Source organism: Vulpes vulpes, chromosome 6 (genome assembly GCF_048418805.1).
Source record: "Vulpes vulpes isolate BD-2025 chromosome 6, VulVul3, whole genome shotgun sequence".
NCBI classification, from domain to species: Eukaryota; Metazoa; Chordata; class Mammalia; order Carnivora; family Canidae; genus Vulpes; species Vulpes vulpes.
Window position 1 is genome coordinate 117,194,208 of NC_132785.1, and position 14,105 is coordinate 117,208,312.

Genomic DNA, 14,105 nt, shown 5'->3' on the forward strand with positions numbered 1-14,105 from the left:
ATAAAAAGAATAAGAGGAGGGGTGCCTCCGTGGCTCATTCGGTCAAGCCTGGGACTTTTGATTTTGGCTCAGGTCTTGATCCCAGGGTCGTGAGATGGAACCCTGTGGCAAGCTCCACACTCAGCACTCGTTGCGGAGTCTGCTTATCCCTCTCTCTCTCCAGTGGCTTGTGAGCTGTCTCTCTGAAACAAAAAAACAAATAAATAAATTATTTTTTTTAAAGGAGAAGAGGATATTAGCCATAATTTAAGCAGGCTGAACTGACAGTGAGCTTGACTTTGGACTTCTGCAAAAAAAATATGATGGGCCTAAGATTTATTTGTTGATGAGTTCAGTGTTGTCTTTTTTTTTTTTTTTTTTTACCAAGAAAGAGGGGAAAGGGTCTGTACAGATGAATTCTTTCTGGTATTTAGGGAATGGCATGAGAAAAGCTAGGAAGAAGAGGAAAAAAAATGAAAGCAGGTATTTAAGGTAATAGAGTTGCAAGGAAGAGAGACAAGACAGGTGGAAAATAAAATAGAAGCAGAGTTTGGAAGGTAGGGAAGGGGTCAAACATATAAAGGGTCAAGGGTGAGGATAGCAACAGCTTTGATGTATAACCATGGGCAGTTTTAAAATGGAAACAAAGGGATATCTGTTTTCTTAAAACCCTAACAGAATTTTTATTCCCTCTTTTAAAGATGTTGGATGTGTCTTGACTTAATTTGATCAGTCGCACTCAAGATGGAGAAAAGGTGTTGTAAAAACCGTTCCCACAAGACGCTGTGATTTTGATTAGCATCAGACTCTTTAGATCTTCACTTTGCCTTTCACAGTTTTATTCTGTGTGCACATATATAAACACCTAAGAAAACACACCTCTGGCAGACTTGAAAATTGCCATTTAAATCTATTTCCAAAATATTATAATATTTTCACTGGAGACTTAAACATGGGATAACTGGTCAGTGCACGTCGTGCCACTGTTTGACTTAGGAACTAAAGGAAAATGTTTCCTCTTCAAGGAGGAAGGAGCAAGGCAACACACTTGGTTTCAGATGCCTCAGGCATCATTATCTTTGTTTCCTAAACTAACTGCCAGAACTCTGAGTTTCCATCTGAGTATTTCTCAATTTGCTGGTAGGTTACCTTCCAGGCCAAGCAAGGTTGTTGCAAAGAGTAAATTAAAAACAGAACAAAACAGAAACCATGAATGTGCCTTGGAATCAGAAACCATTGCCCATTATCATACAGGGCACTTTACAATGAGCAAAGGAGAAAGGTCACTGATATTTGACAATATCTTCTATGATACTTAACACCAAGAACTATGGTAAAGAATAATAAATACTTAGACGGGAGGGGTGCCTGGTGGCTCAGCTGGTTAAGCATCTGACTCTTGGTTTCCACTCTTGGGATCATGAGATCAAGCCCTGAGTTGGGTTCTGCACTCACTGTAGATTCTGCTTGAGATTCTCTCCCCTTCCTTCTCCCTCCCCCTCTGCTCCTCTCCGGGTTCATGCACTCTCTTTGTCTCTCTAAAATAAATACATAACATCTTAAAAACTAGAGGTAGGAGATGGATGGGTGGGATAATGGATAGTCAGACAGATACATCATAGACTGATGGATGGATACAGATATTGATATAGATACATGCTGTTTTATTCCCATATTTTAGGTAGTAATTCACTGGGGAGCCTGGAATTTGGGAAAACCCAAATAACTTGCCCGATGTCAGACAGCTATGAATGGACATAAACTACTCATCACTAAAATCCACTGTCTTCTTGATATCATATGAATCAGAAAGTAGATTCAAATAGCACACATTTATTATTTCCTATGATTCTTTGGGTCAGTCAGGTGGGTCTCTGGGACTGGATTGACTCAACTGGCACATAGCTGGGGTTCAGCTGGCAAACTGGATACTGGGTTAGCTGGGATAGCCAGATACTCCATGCATGTGGTTTCAGGCCAACCTGAACCTATTCACATGATGGTGGAAGAGTGCCTCAGAACAGTATGAGATGCAAACCTCAGGATGCAAACCCTCTTCAAGGCTCTGCTCGTGTCACATTTGCTAGTGTCTCAACAACCAAATAAGTCATGGGGTCAAGCCCAGATTCAAGAGCAGAGAAATAGATTACCTTTTAATGGAAGAAGTGGCAAATGGATGGACACTAGAAATGGAAGATGTCATGGTCATTTCTGAGATCTACCAGCCTGGGACCTTTTGCCTTTTCTTCTTTTTACTTCTCAGAGAAATGGTCCACAGAATTTTTTTATTCTGAACTATTGCTAACATTTAAAAAATATGGAAAGTACATGTAAAAATCTGGATCTCTGGCCCTATTTGAAATATGGAAAAATCTGGCAACACTGGGCTCATATGACCACATGACAACAATTCACTGAAGATGAGGGTTCTTTAAATGAGGTGAGAGATCCAGTTCACCAGCCTCTGAAAGCATTTCCTTTTATTTCCCTGCTCATATGGAGGCTGAAGGTTTTAGAAAGAGCACGAAATGGATGACTAGGGATTGTTTTAAAATGCATTTCTAGCCTCAGTGATTCTTGCTGTAATTATCATCAAGACCAAAAGCCCCTTACCCCTGACTTAAGAAGGAATACTACATGGTTGGTAATTACCATCATTAACATCTCTTAAACTTGGCATCATCAATTAATTAAAGGTAAGATTTTGTTCTCTTGGGGATTTAGTAAATTGCACATAATAACTCTTATATGTGTCTGCCGGCAGGAGAGGGGCTGTTGGAAACCAAGATCCCTTCATAGAGAGGCAGGGGATGAGGGCTTCAAAAAAGTTCCGTCTCTAACTGTCAAATCTGAGCATATCACTTATCACCAATCTATTTCCCCACCAGTTAAACAGGAATAATAAAAGAGACTTCATAACCTTCCAGGGATGCCTTTGGTCTTAAAAAAAAAAATAAAAAAAAAGACAGATGGAATGCACATATTTTTTGGGGGGAAGAAGGAGGGGAGCTGAGAATCTTAAAAGTGGGCCTCAGATTCTGTTAGGTTTAGTCATGCTATTTGAATTTAATGGCAGATTCAACACTAAGAATCTTTACCAGCTTCTTGGCTTGTCAAACCTGCACTAAGCAAAATACTCAGGCTTATCTGATTTCACCTAGACTTAGATGCACAGGTACTAAATTGCCAGATAAAATCAGAATTTTTTTTTTCTGGGTTTTAGGCCTAATGCCATATACTTGACCAGACAATTTCCTATCTACCCTATCCCCCATTTTTTATTATTTTGTTTTAGCTCTACTGTTTACTGTCTCAGCATTCCAGAAAGATGACCATATTCTAAGCCTAAGGTATGTGGGCTCATTCCCTAGGCCCCTCTCACTGGGGAAATGCACCCCTTTGACGTAGGGTATTTTTGAACAAAGTAGTCCTTTCATCTGAAATAGTCTTTTAAAAATAAGACTATGAATATATTGCTTTGAGTCTTGAAACTTGTGTATCTTTTACATGAGGATACCACTGGCCCTGTGACTCTTTTTTTCAGAAGTCAAAAGTCAAACTTGGGGAAGTAGGTATTTGCTGTGTAGCGATAACTTTTTATCTGGTTTTGGTTACTTGAGGCCGTGGTGGATTAAAGATGGCCTCCAATTCTTTGCCGCTTATTACTTTGAAAGGTTTTGCTGCCTTCTTGAATTTGGGCTTATGCGATGATGGATTCTGACTAACAGAACGGGATTTTGACTCTACAGAAGTGAAGCCAGGTAACATGAGGCCAAACCTCCAGGGATCTCAAGTGTCTCCTCTCATCCCTCCTGGAATGTTCCTTCTTGAAACCCAGCCACTATGCTGTGAAGAAGTCTAAGTGGCCCATAGAGAGGGCCATGTGAAAGACAACAGAGGCTCAGCCTGAGGTCCCAGCCTGTAGCCAACCCCATCTGTTCAATGTATGAATAAGGCCACTTGGGACCTTTGAGCGGTCCTTGTGGCCCAGCTGATACCACATGAAGCAGGCGATCCACAGAGTTGGGACTCTGTCCACATTCCTGACCTGCAGCATCATGAACAAATAAAATTACTGTTGCTTAGGCCACTAAGTTCAATTGTCCTTTGTTCCACAGCAATAGAAAACTGAAACACTCCTCAGAAAGTCTTTGTGGAGGGAGGGTGCTGGTGAGAAATGGGTCACAAGAAACTTCTTCTCATTTCTATAAATGTGATGGTGGTTAAGCTTTATGTTTCCTCCTGAGGAAGACAACAAAATGGATGATCTTCACATACTCTGATTAAACTGAAGAATCTTCCAGAGTGGGTCCAGGGAATTCCTGGCTTAGGAAGGACCCTTGCTTTTATTTACCCAGTCTTTGAAAAGTCTTTGCTTTGTTGTCATGCAACCTAGTGTGTCTTGAGGAGAGGATGTGTGGGGGAGGAGGAGAGGTCACCTCACTCTTTTCCAAAGAGTAGCTCACTGTAAGTGGTTCCCTCGGATCCATCTGCAGAGACAAGAGTGGGGCAAGCAAATCAGAAACGAGCAGTCCTATTTTCCCATACCTTCTTTTGGCAGCAATTAGTGAAACAAAGAGCCTCATTAGTGTCTCCTGTCTGAAATGTGTAAACTTACTAGAAGAAACCCGAAGCCCAACAGAGGTGTGCCACAGTTTCCTGAACTCACACATTTTTTGCTCACAGACAGTAAATGAATCAGATAATCGTCTTTCCTTTTATATGAACATTTCAATTGAGAATAAAACACACAGGGGTGCAGGCAGAAATTCAGGATGTAACTTTTTTTTTTTCTCCAAAACATAGTATTTTCTGCCCACGTTGTGGCATCTGTGTTCACCAACTCAAAGCATAATTTGGCAGCGAACACAAATACATTCACATAAGCAGATGAAGCCACAAGCAGGAACAGGCTGATTCAAAAGCAAGGTTTTCAGTTAATGGGTGTATTTGGTATAATGTTGACAGCTACATTGTGCTGGAAACTGGCTTCAAAATTACTTAGCTATCTTGCTGCTGTAAATCCTCTGACTCGGCAAAACCCTCAGAGTGACAATACTTCTAAAGGAGTTTCTATCCTTCTAAAGTAGGATATTAACCAGGCCTTGTAAATAATGGGAAGTAGAATCATTCTATAAACCAGAGGGCTAAGGGGTGGGCAGACATTTGACGAAAGGAGTTGGTGGCCACAGCCAGGGCAAAGGCAGAGTGTTTATACCATTTAGATTCTTCTATTTCAGTGATTTGAACTCAAAAATTGCTCCCCAATCGATCATTCCTGACTAAAAATCATGCACTTGTTGGTTGATGACTCTAAATGACTTTCTTATTATCTCTTTCTTTTACTGAGCAATAAGCCATTTTACCCTCTCCACCCTGGGGATTAAAATTCTCTAACTTTCATCATCAACAAAACTGGAGTTAAAATCAAGGGTATAATTAGTCTTGAATAATGCTTTATTTATAAAGTAAAATACGACACCCAGAAAAAGAAAGAAAACCTCAGCCTGGTTTTTACTTTCTTATGTTTTAAATTTGTTAATAATGAATTAAATAAAAACCTTATTCAAATCCACATGGCATTTAACTGTGTATTAGGAACACTGTAGCTTAAGAATTGATAATACTGCATAACTTTTCTGAGCGTTTACTGTATATGCACCGATTATTTTACGTGCTTTTTCCCTCCCATTGATTCTTAATAAGAATACTTTCAGAAATTATTTTTGTCTTTTCTTGTAGTTGAGGAAACTGAAAATCCACAAGTTCAAGTAGCTTGACTATGTTACTCTCAGTAAATGTCAGAGTAGGATTTGAACCCAGAGCTCACTGACTCCAGGATTATTATCCTAGGCCTCATACTTACTACCTTTCCACTGTGGGTACCAACATAGATTATACCACCAGGATTCTCCAGGTTCAGTCAGTCAGTGAGAACATTATTTCCCACTTGACATCAGTTAAAAAAAAAATCACTGATTGTTTAGGAACACTTAAAGATAACTGGTCATGAATCATTCGAGAAAGGAATCCCAAATTCGTTGAGAGTGGGATACTGAATAGCTTGGAGTGTTTAGACTTTGGAAGCACAATTTCAGTAACTATTTCAGCAAGAGCGTGACTACATGCGAACACAGATATATTTGCTGTGTCATTTCATGAGTTCATAGGAAATGCCATGTGCTAGGAGGGATGAAGCCTGCTGCTGGGATTCCCACAGACACTGACTCCAGGCCCCGTCATCCTGCTCCAGACAGCATTCCAACAAGCTGCCATCCAGCTCTGTGGTGGTGCCGACCTCTTTATGCCTGGGGCTAAGAACCACATTTGTGTTTGGCACCATAATTATTTTAGGCTTGGGTATTTTCAGAGTGTTGGGATTAATCTGGGGAAAATTCAATAGGGCATGCCAGGAACCCTGGAAACCTTAGGCACTTGAAAAAAAAAATAGAGCAACTTTGTGAGATCTGACCAATCTGGGGTGTGTGTGTGTGTGTGTGTGTGTGTGTGTGTCACGTGGAACACTTGTCCTTATTTGCCCCTTTAATTGTGTCTCATCAGCAACATGAGCTGTTGTTGTTGTTCATCACCCTCTTCTTATTGTCATTGTCATTGCCTAGAAGTAGAGCATCCAGCTGGCAATCTCGCACACTTGCTGTTTATAACCAAATTTATTGCTCTTTGATGAAAGACAAAAAGAAAAAAAAATGGCATATGGGAAACTAATAACTGCAAAGAAAGGACGTCCATTTTGGTGAAAGACTATAGCCCAGTTCTCAATGAGTGGTCAAGGAAACAAGGTCCCAGATACTTAGAAGGATATATATGTATATCCTTATGTTGCAAATTAGCATGATTTTAGTGTCTTCTCATTCCTCATGATTCATCTTGAGATTAAGAGGCCATGACCTGCTTCTATACTATTTAAATATCCCGCAAACACGTAACTTTTCTCTAATCCACTCCCATCCTCACCCCAAACGTCCAAATGAAGTTGTGCCAGTGAGGATCAGCCCTTAGTTAGACGGCTTTATTTGGAGTAGTCTGGAACTGTAGAACTTGCAATGTACCTTCCTTAATGCAATATTTGCCTTTGCTGTAGGCAACATTTAGTTCTGCAATCTTCTAGGTATTTAGTACTTAAGACACTGCTTTAAGTACTCAAGATCCAAAACATCAACCTTCAAATTAACTAGTAATTCATGAAGTGAAGGAGACAAAAAAAAAAAAAAGTAGAACTTGGAACAATGGGTGACACACAGTGGGGATTCCAAAAGTATAAGTATAGATGGATTTATAAATAAACACATAGGACACTGACCTCATTTTTCTCTGATACAAGAAAGGGATAAAATCAAAGAGTAGGAAAGGGTACTTCTGCATTTCTGGAAGAACAGAGAACCAGCTTGACAGAGGTGGAAGTGTTTGAGGAGATGACTCAAGACAGGCATTCTTTGGGCCCCTGTGATTGACTAATCTGATGCCCTAATATTGTAGAGAATGTAGACTATCTCTAATAATGATACATTTGTGGTAAGTCTGCTAGGTGTCTGAAATGATAAGCAGAACTTTTCTGTTCAAATGAGTTTTGCCAATGCCAACTTAAAAAAAATAGTAGAGAGGTCAAGTAGCCCACTGCTTTATTTTTTTAAGATTTTTAAAAATTTATTCATTTGAGGCAGAATGAGACAGAGAGAGAGGGAGAGAGAGAGAGAGAGAGAGAGCAGGGGGAGAGGCAGAGAGAGATGGAGATGGAGAAGCAGACTCCTGCTGAGCAGGGAGCCTAATGCTGGGCTCCATCCCAGGACTTTGGGATCTTGATCTGAGCTGAAGTCAGACGCTTAACCATCTGAGCCATCCATAACCCCCTAGCCCAGTGTTTTAATACTTACAAAGGCTGGCATGATGCCATGGGTGATCAAGCATTTATTTCTATAGCATTTTGCTAAATTCATGAGCTCACATATGTTTTTCATTCTCAAGTAACACAGGGAAATAAGCAGAACAAATATGTATGTCCTGTGATATGGGTAAAGAAACTGGGAGTCAAGAACTTTGGAAATAATGAGTTCTATTAAGCTGTAGCAACTGGGAAAGTACGAGAGATACTTTCTTGCTGATTAGTAGGATAACATGACAGGTGATGGAGAATAAATTAACCCTTAGATGTATCTGATGATACTTTAAAGAGATTTTTGCAATTTAGATGTTGACAGCTACAACAATAAAATCAAATAAATGTGACAGGTTAAATCTATAAACTGTTCCTTCCAGAGAGTTCATTAATTGAGAATGAAACAAAATACAAATGTTTGTCCTACTTTAAATGTATGTTGTATCTAACAATTCCTCTGCTTATAACCTATAACAGTTTCCCAACTCAATCGAAGTGAAAGTGAATGTTTTTACAAATTGCTGTTTCCTAACCTCTGACTTCATTTTTCTATTATTTCCTATTTTTATGAGTGTTGTGATGGCTAGTTTTGTGTCAACTTGACTGGGCTAAGGGATGTCCAGATAGCTGGTGAAACATATTTCTGGGTATATCCATGAAGGTATTTCCAGAAGAGCTCAACATGTGATTCAGTAGACTATGTAAGGAAGGTATACCCCTCACCACTGTGGGTAAGCATCTTCCCCCTCCCTGTTGAGGCCTCAAATATACAAAAACAAAAGAAATGATGAATGTTCCTTCTTTTTCTCTTCTTGACTGGGATGTCCATTTTCTTCCCTGTCCTTGGACAACAGAGTTACAGGGCTTTTAGGTTCTGGGACTTATACCAAGTGGCCCCCTGGCTCCCAGGTCTTCAAATAAGTTATCCTGCAGGCTTTCCTGTTTCTCCATCTTACAGACAGTAGACAATGGGACTCCTTACCCTCCATAACCATGTGAGCCAGTTCCTATACTACATTTCCAGATAGATAGATAGATAGATAGATAGATAGATAGATAGATAGATATACATATTCCTATACTACATTTCCTCTCTCTCTATATATATATCTATACCTATATAATCTATCTATATATATCTACGTATGTCCTATGGTTCTGTTTCAGTGGAGAATCCTGACTGATACAAATGTCAAGCAGTGACAAATATTAACTCAGTAAATTTCACAACAAACTAATCATGGTCTAATTATTATTTGCATTTTATAGAGAAACTGAGGTAGAGAACAATTAAGAAATTTGCCTGAGGTCACACAGCACATGAGAGATTGACACAAACACAGGCAGTCTGTCCCCAGAACACATTCTCTTTAGATCCAGCAACATTGTCTCTACAGCAATCAGCCTCTCCTTCTTGTTGTTTAGACATACAAGACAGCTCCCCTCTCAGCTACCATTCCCTTCTGACTGTCAAGTCCTTGCCTTTACAGATCTTGTGGGAGGTTGTGTTAATTAAGCCTCCACTTTCACAAGCAGGAAGTGATATTTCTCTTCATCTCAACATGTGAGGATCAAACACCAGATATAACAAAACTGGGAACATGGAGCACATATACCGCAGAAAGAACAAAGGTTGAGAGACAGAGGCTGCTACACCATCATGTATCCACACCCTTTAGTGAGTATTTATTGAGTCTAAAAGTATTTGGCATCATATAATGGAATGCAGTGCAAACACATCCATAAATAGCAACTGGTAAATGCTTGATAGTTATCGGGCAAGTGTCTACATTCAGAGGAGGGCTTACTAATAAGTAAGTCATTTAAAAAATGACTTCAAAACAGAACAGTGGGTGATGAAGTTAAGGTGAATGTCACCCTATTGGCCAGACTAGTTAAGAGCTATAATAATTTCATAGGGAAGGGAGCCTGGAGTTATATATCAAGGCTCTTTTCAAAAAATGTGTATGAATGTATGATCTAAATATATATATATATATATATATATATATATATATATATATATGTAAATGACTACATAACTCTCATTCCAGAGTTTGACTTCTGTCTTATTTGATAAATCACCCTGATAGCTTCTTGATAAGAGAAATTATTCTAAAGAGATATCTTTTGAGGTGGGTGTATATTATTTATTTTTAAATATTTTGTTCATTCTAACAACTTAACCCAAACGAAAATGAACTGGTCAACAGCCAATGGGTTTGGAGAAGATCCTCAAACCTTAGATGAGAGTATGGCTCCAACTAACACCTTAATTTTGGTCATATAAGACCTTTAGTTGTTCCCCTCAAATTCATATCTTAAAGATCTAGCCCACAGTACTTCAGAATGGGACTCTATTTAAAGATAGGACTTTAAAGAGGAAATTACATTAAAATGAGGCTGTTAGGACACATGACTGGTATCTTTGTAAGAAGATGAAATTTGGACATAGGAAGAGACACCAGGGAGCACATGTCCCAAGAAAAGACCATGTGCAGATATAGAGAAGATGGGCATCTGAAAGGTAAGAAGAGAGGCCTCAGAAGAAATAAAGGCTTTCAAACCCATGATCGCAGACTTATAGCCTTCAGAACTATGAGAAAACAAATTTCTGTGTTTTAGACTACTTGGTCTGTGGTATTTTGCTATGACAATTTTAGCAAACTGGTAAAGACCATTGGTAGAAAACCCAGTTGAGCCCTACCCAGACTTAGAACCTACAGAAACTATGAGATAATTAATGAGTATTATTTAAAGCCATCAGGTTTGTGATAAGTTATGCAGCAATAGAAAACTAATCCAACCATAACCTTTTGGGTCTTACAGTTTAGTAGTATATAGTAAGTAAATAGGCTTTTTTAAATGCCAACCCCTTGGACAAAGATGAGAAAATTAGATTGGATACTAACTCACACATCTAACAACTAATACTGGGAGAATTGAGATTTGGACCTTATTCTTGTGACTACTATGTGTAGTTACTTGTATGCTACTATACAAGTTACTATACTACTACACATACACACACACACACATCCGCATGAATGAGTGGATATATTATCATTTCTCTACCAGTAAGATGAGACATTAGATATAGAATGTTTGTATTGTTTGGGTTCTAAAATTCTATCTTAGGTGCTTTGTCATAATGGCTATTTTGTCAGGTAGCATTCTCTTACTCAAGACTCTTTTAATCATCATTCAGTATATTAGTATAAGAATATACATAATGGGATGCCTGGGTGGCTCAGCGGTTGAGCGTCTGCCTTTGGCTCAGGGCGTGATCCTGTGGTCCTGGGATCAAGTCCCACATCGGGGTCCCTGCATGGAGCCTGCTTCTCCCTCTACTGTCCCTGTCTCTCTGTGTGTGTGTGTCTCATGAATAAATAAATAAAATCTTAAAAAAAAAGAATATACATCATATTCACTTTGTCGATCTTGAGGCATTGTGGGGTGTGTTTCATTTATTTGAATATCATGAAAACGCAAAAATTACATTCAATAGAACTTGTACATATGCATAACCTTTGTAAGTATTTGGGATAATTTTATTAACTAGAACATGTGATTTTTGTAAATATATTAGAGAACAGAAAAATGTCCATAGTCGTGATTACTCACCTCAGAAAAAGAATCTTAAGGAGAAGGGACTACCATTTTTTTGGGGGGGGGACTAGCATTTTTTGGAGGCCACTCTACATAAATCACTTTCATTCTAAGTACAACCTTCAGAAGTAGCTGAGGACAACAGCCAATATGTTTTGGCTACTTCAGTGGGTTAAGAGATGTGCTGAGAGTTTTCCTTTCCAATCCTGCCAACAATTGTATGGGTTTGGCAATCATTAATATCCCCACCATTCAAGTGATGAAACAGAGTCTTAGAAAATTTCAGAAATGTTTCATTGCTGGTAGGTGGTTACCCATGTTTTGCATCTATCTCTAATTCCAAAGATATCTGGGTTTGATGTTTGAAAGATACCAGAATCTAGAAAATACAGTCATCTAGATGTTTACAAGTCATCTAGAGTTTGGTACCAAGAAAAAACAAGCGTAACGGCTCCAAATTTTACTTGATCATTGACTTTTTGAAAGCCAAGCAAAAGGCTTCATTACCCAAGGCTACAGAGCATCGTTCTGCCTTTGAGGAGGAAGCTGAAGTGTGTTCAGAAAGAAGAAGAAGACATATCATAACTCACTTCAGCTCCTCCCAACAGTCCTGGGCACCACCATCCAGTTACCTGGACGTTCACATATTCAGAGAACCATCATGAATTGGAAAGGATGCCTCCCATGGGTTGGTCAAGTCAAAGTCAGACTGTAAAATTGGTCTAGGAATTTTGACTTTTCTTGGAGCAGTTTTTCAAATGATCTCTTTCTTTTCTTTTGTTTAAAAAAAGTAATGCAGATATAATTCTACAGAGTTCATTTCCCTATAAAACTTAAGAAGTTTCACCGACTAGAGGTGTTTGAAGGAAAGGTTATCCTGTGAAAGAAATAATTGTCCCCTTGAAAGATTTTTTTTTCCTCAAAATTCTTTATTGTAGAAAAAGCTCATTGAACGGTAGTTTCTCTCAAAAGAAATTAAGCTCCGATAGCTTATGAATTCAAATGCAATGCAGCAGACTCCCAGACATTTTAAGATCCATTAGGTTATCGAGCCTGTCCTTCTGTAGCCTACTTTAAATTCTCTCTGCAAGGTGATTAAAAGTAACATTTAATAACAGGTCAGTTGACGAGTAATTATTTAGCACACACAGGGTGCAGAGCTCTATACAAAATGCTCTGAATTAAAAACCTTTAAAGTTACATAATGGGAAGAGAGACAATAATGTCTTTTTCTCTGAGCATAGGAACATATTCAGTCTTATTTTCTCTCATATTTTGGGAAGATAAGCTGTCAAAAATTATGTAAAAAGTTAATAATAACTTACATTTTTACCGTATTCTCTCTTTTGTCAAAATTCTCTTACATCTTGTGGTAGGATCAAAACACTCTTTCTATGAAGCAGAGAATGCATTATGTTCCCATATGTTAAATGAGGAAACTGAGGCCCAGAAGGATAAGATGACTTATAAATACACACAGATGGGGGAGCTGCTAGTCTGGATTCTTGTCTCTACTTCTCCTTTCAGCCTCCTTAGGTGATAGGACACGGTAGTGCACAAGAATTTGCAGATGCAGCGAGAGGCTCACTTGCCCTTTGAAATTTCTTGGACGCGATCTTGAATCCATGTTCCACATACATTGGCCTCTGGTTGATAGGCACCTGCTCTGTGGTTCACCAGTGCCCTGTATGTAACCTTGCTACGTCACCATCACCCTGTTTCCTACTGATGCAGCTTCTGTGTGATAGTCTATGTGCCATATGTATATGCCAGATGCAATGTGCAATTTGCATGCAGAAGCCTCCAGACTGTACTTACCTTTACTCTTGTTTCTTTCCGGTCTGCTCCTCTTCCTTGTGGCAGCCAGAGACACCTTTTAAAGTGCAAATTGGATTCTCAAGCTACTCTGCATAAGGGTTAATGGCTTTGCTAGAATTTTAAGATCAAGATAAAGATCTTTTTTTTTTTTTAAGAAATATTTTGTTTATTTATTTGAGAGAGAGAGAGAGAGAGAGAGAGCGCGAGCACAAGCAGGGGGTAGGACCGGGAGAGGAGAAGCAGACTCCCTGCTGAGCAGAGCCCTATCCCCACCATACAGTACTCTATCCCAGGACCCTGGGATCTTGACCTGAGCTAAAGGTAGATGCTTAACCGACTGAGCCATGCAGGCACCCTCAAAATGAAGATATTAAAAAGGCCTTCAAGTCCCTCCTTTGTCTGAACTGCTGATTCCTCTATCTTCCTTCTCAAGCCCCACTTCAGCCCCACATTCATACAGGTCCCAGAGCAAGCACTTCCCCCAAAGATTTCCCCATCCACAATACCCCACTCACCTGCTTTTGCATCCAGTTCCTTCCTGGTCAACCTTCAGCTCAATGAAACCCATAAAATGAGATCATATACTCTCTATTGTAAATTCCCTTAACATTTTGCCATTTTTTAAAATATTGATCACTGGAGGGAAACTGGTTGATGTGATTCAGCTCAGGATAAAAGACCAGAATGCCAGGGCAGGGACCACCTTTTTGTTTTGTTCACTGCTGCTTCTCAGTGCCTAGCATAGGGCTTGAAGCATTGTAAGATCTCAATGATTGAGAAAAGAGACAGAACTGAAATAGAGCAA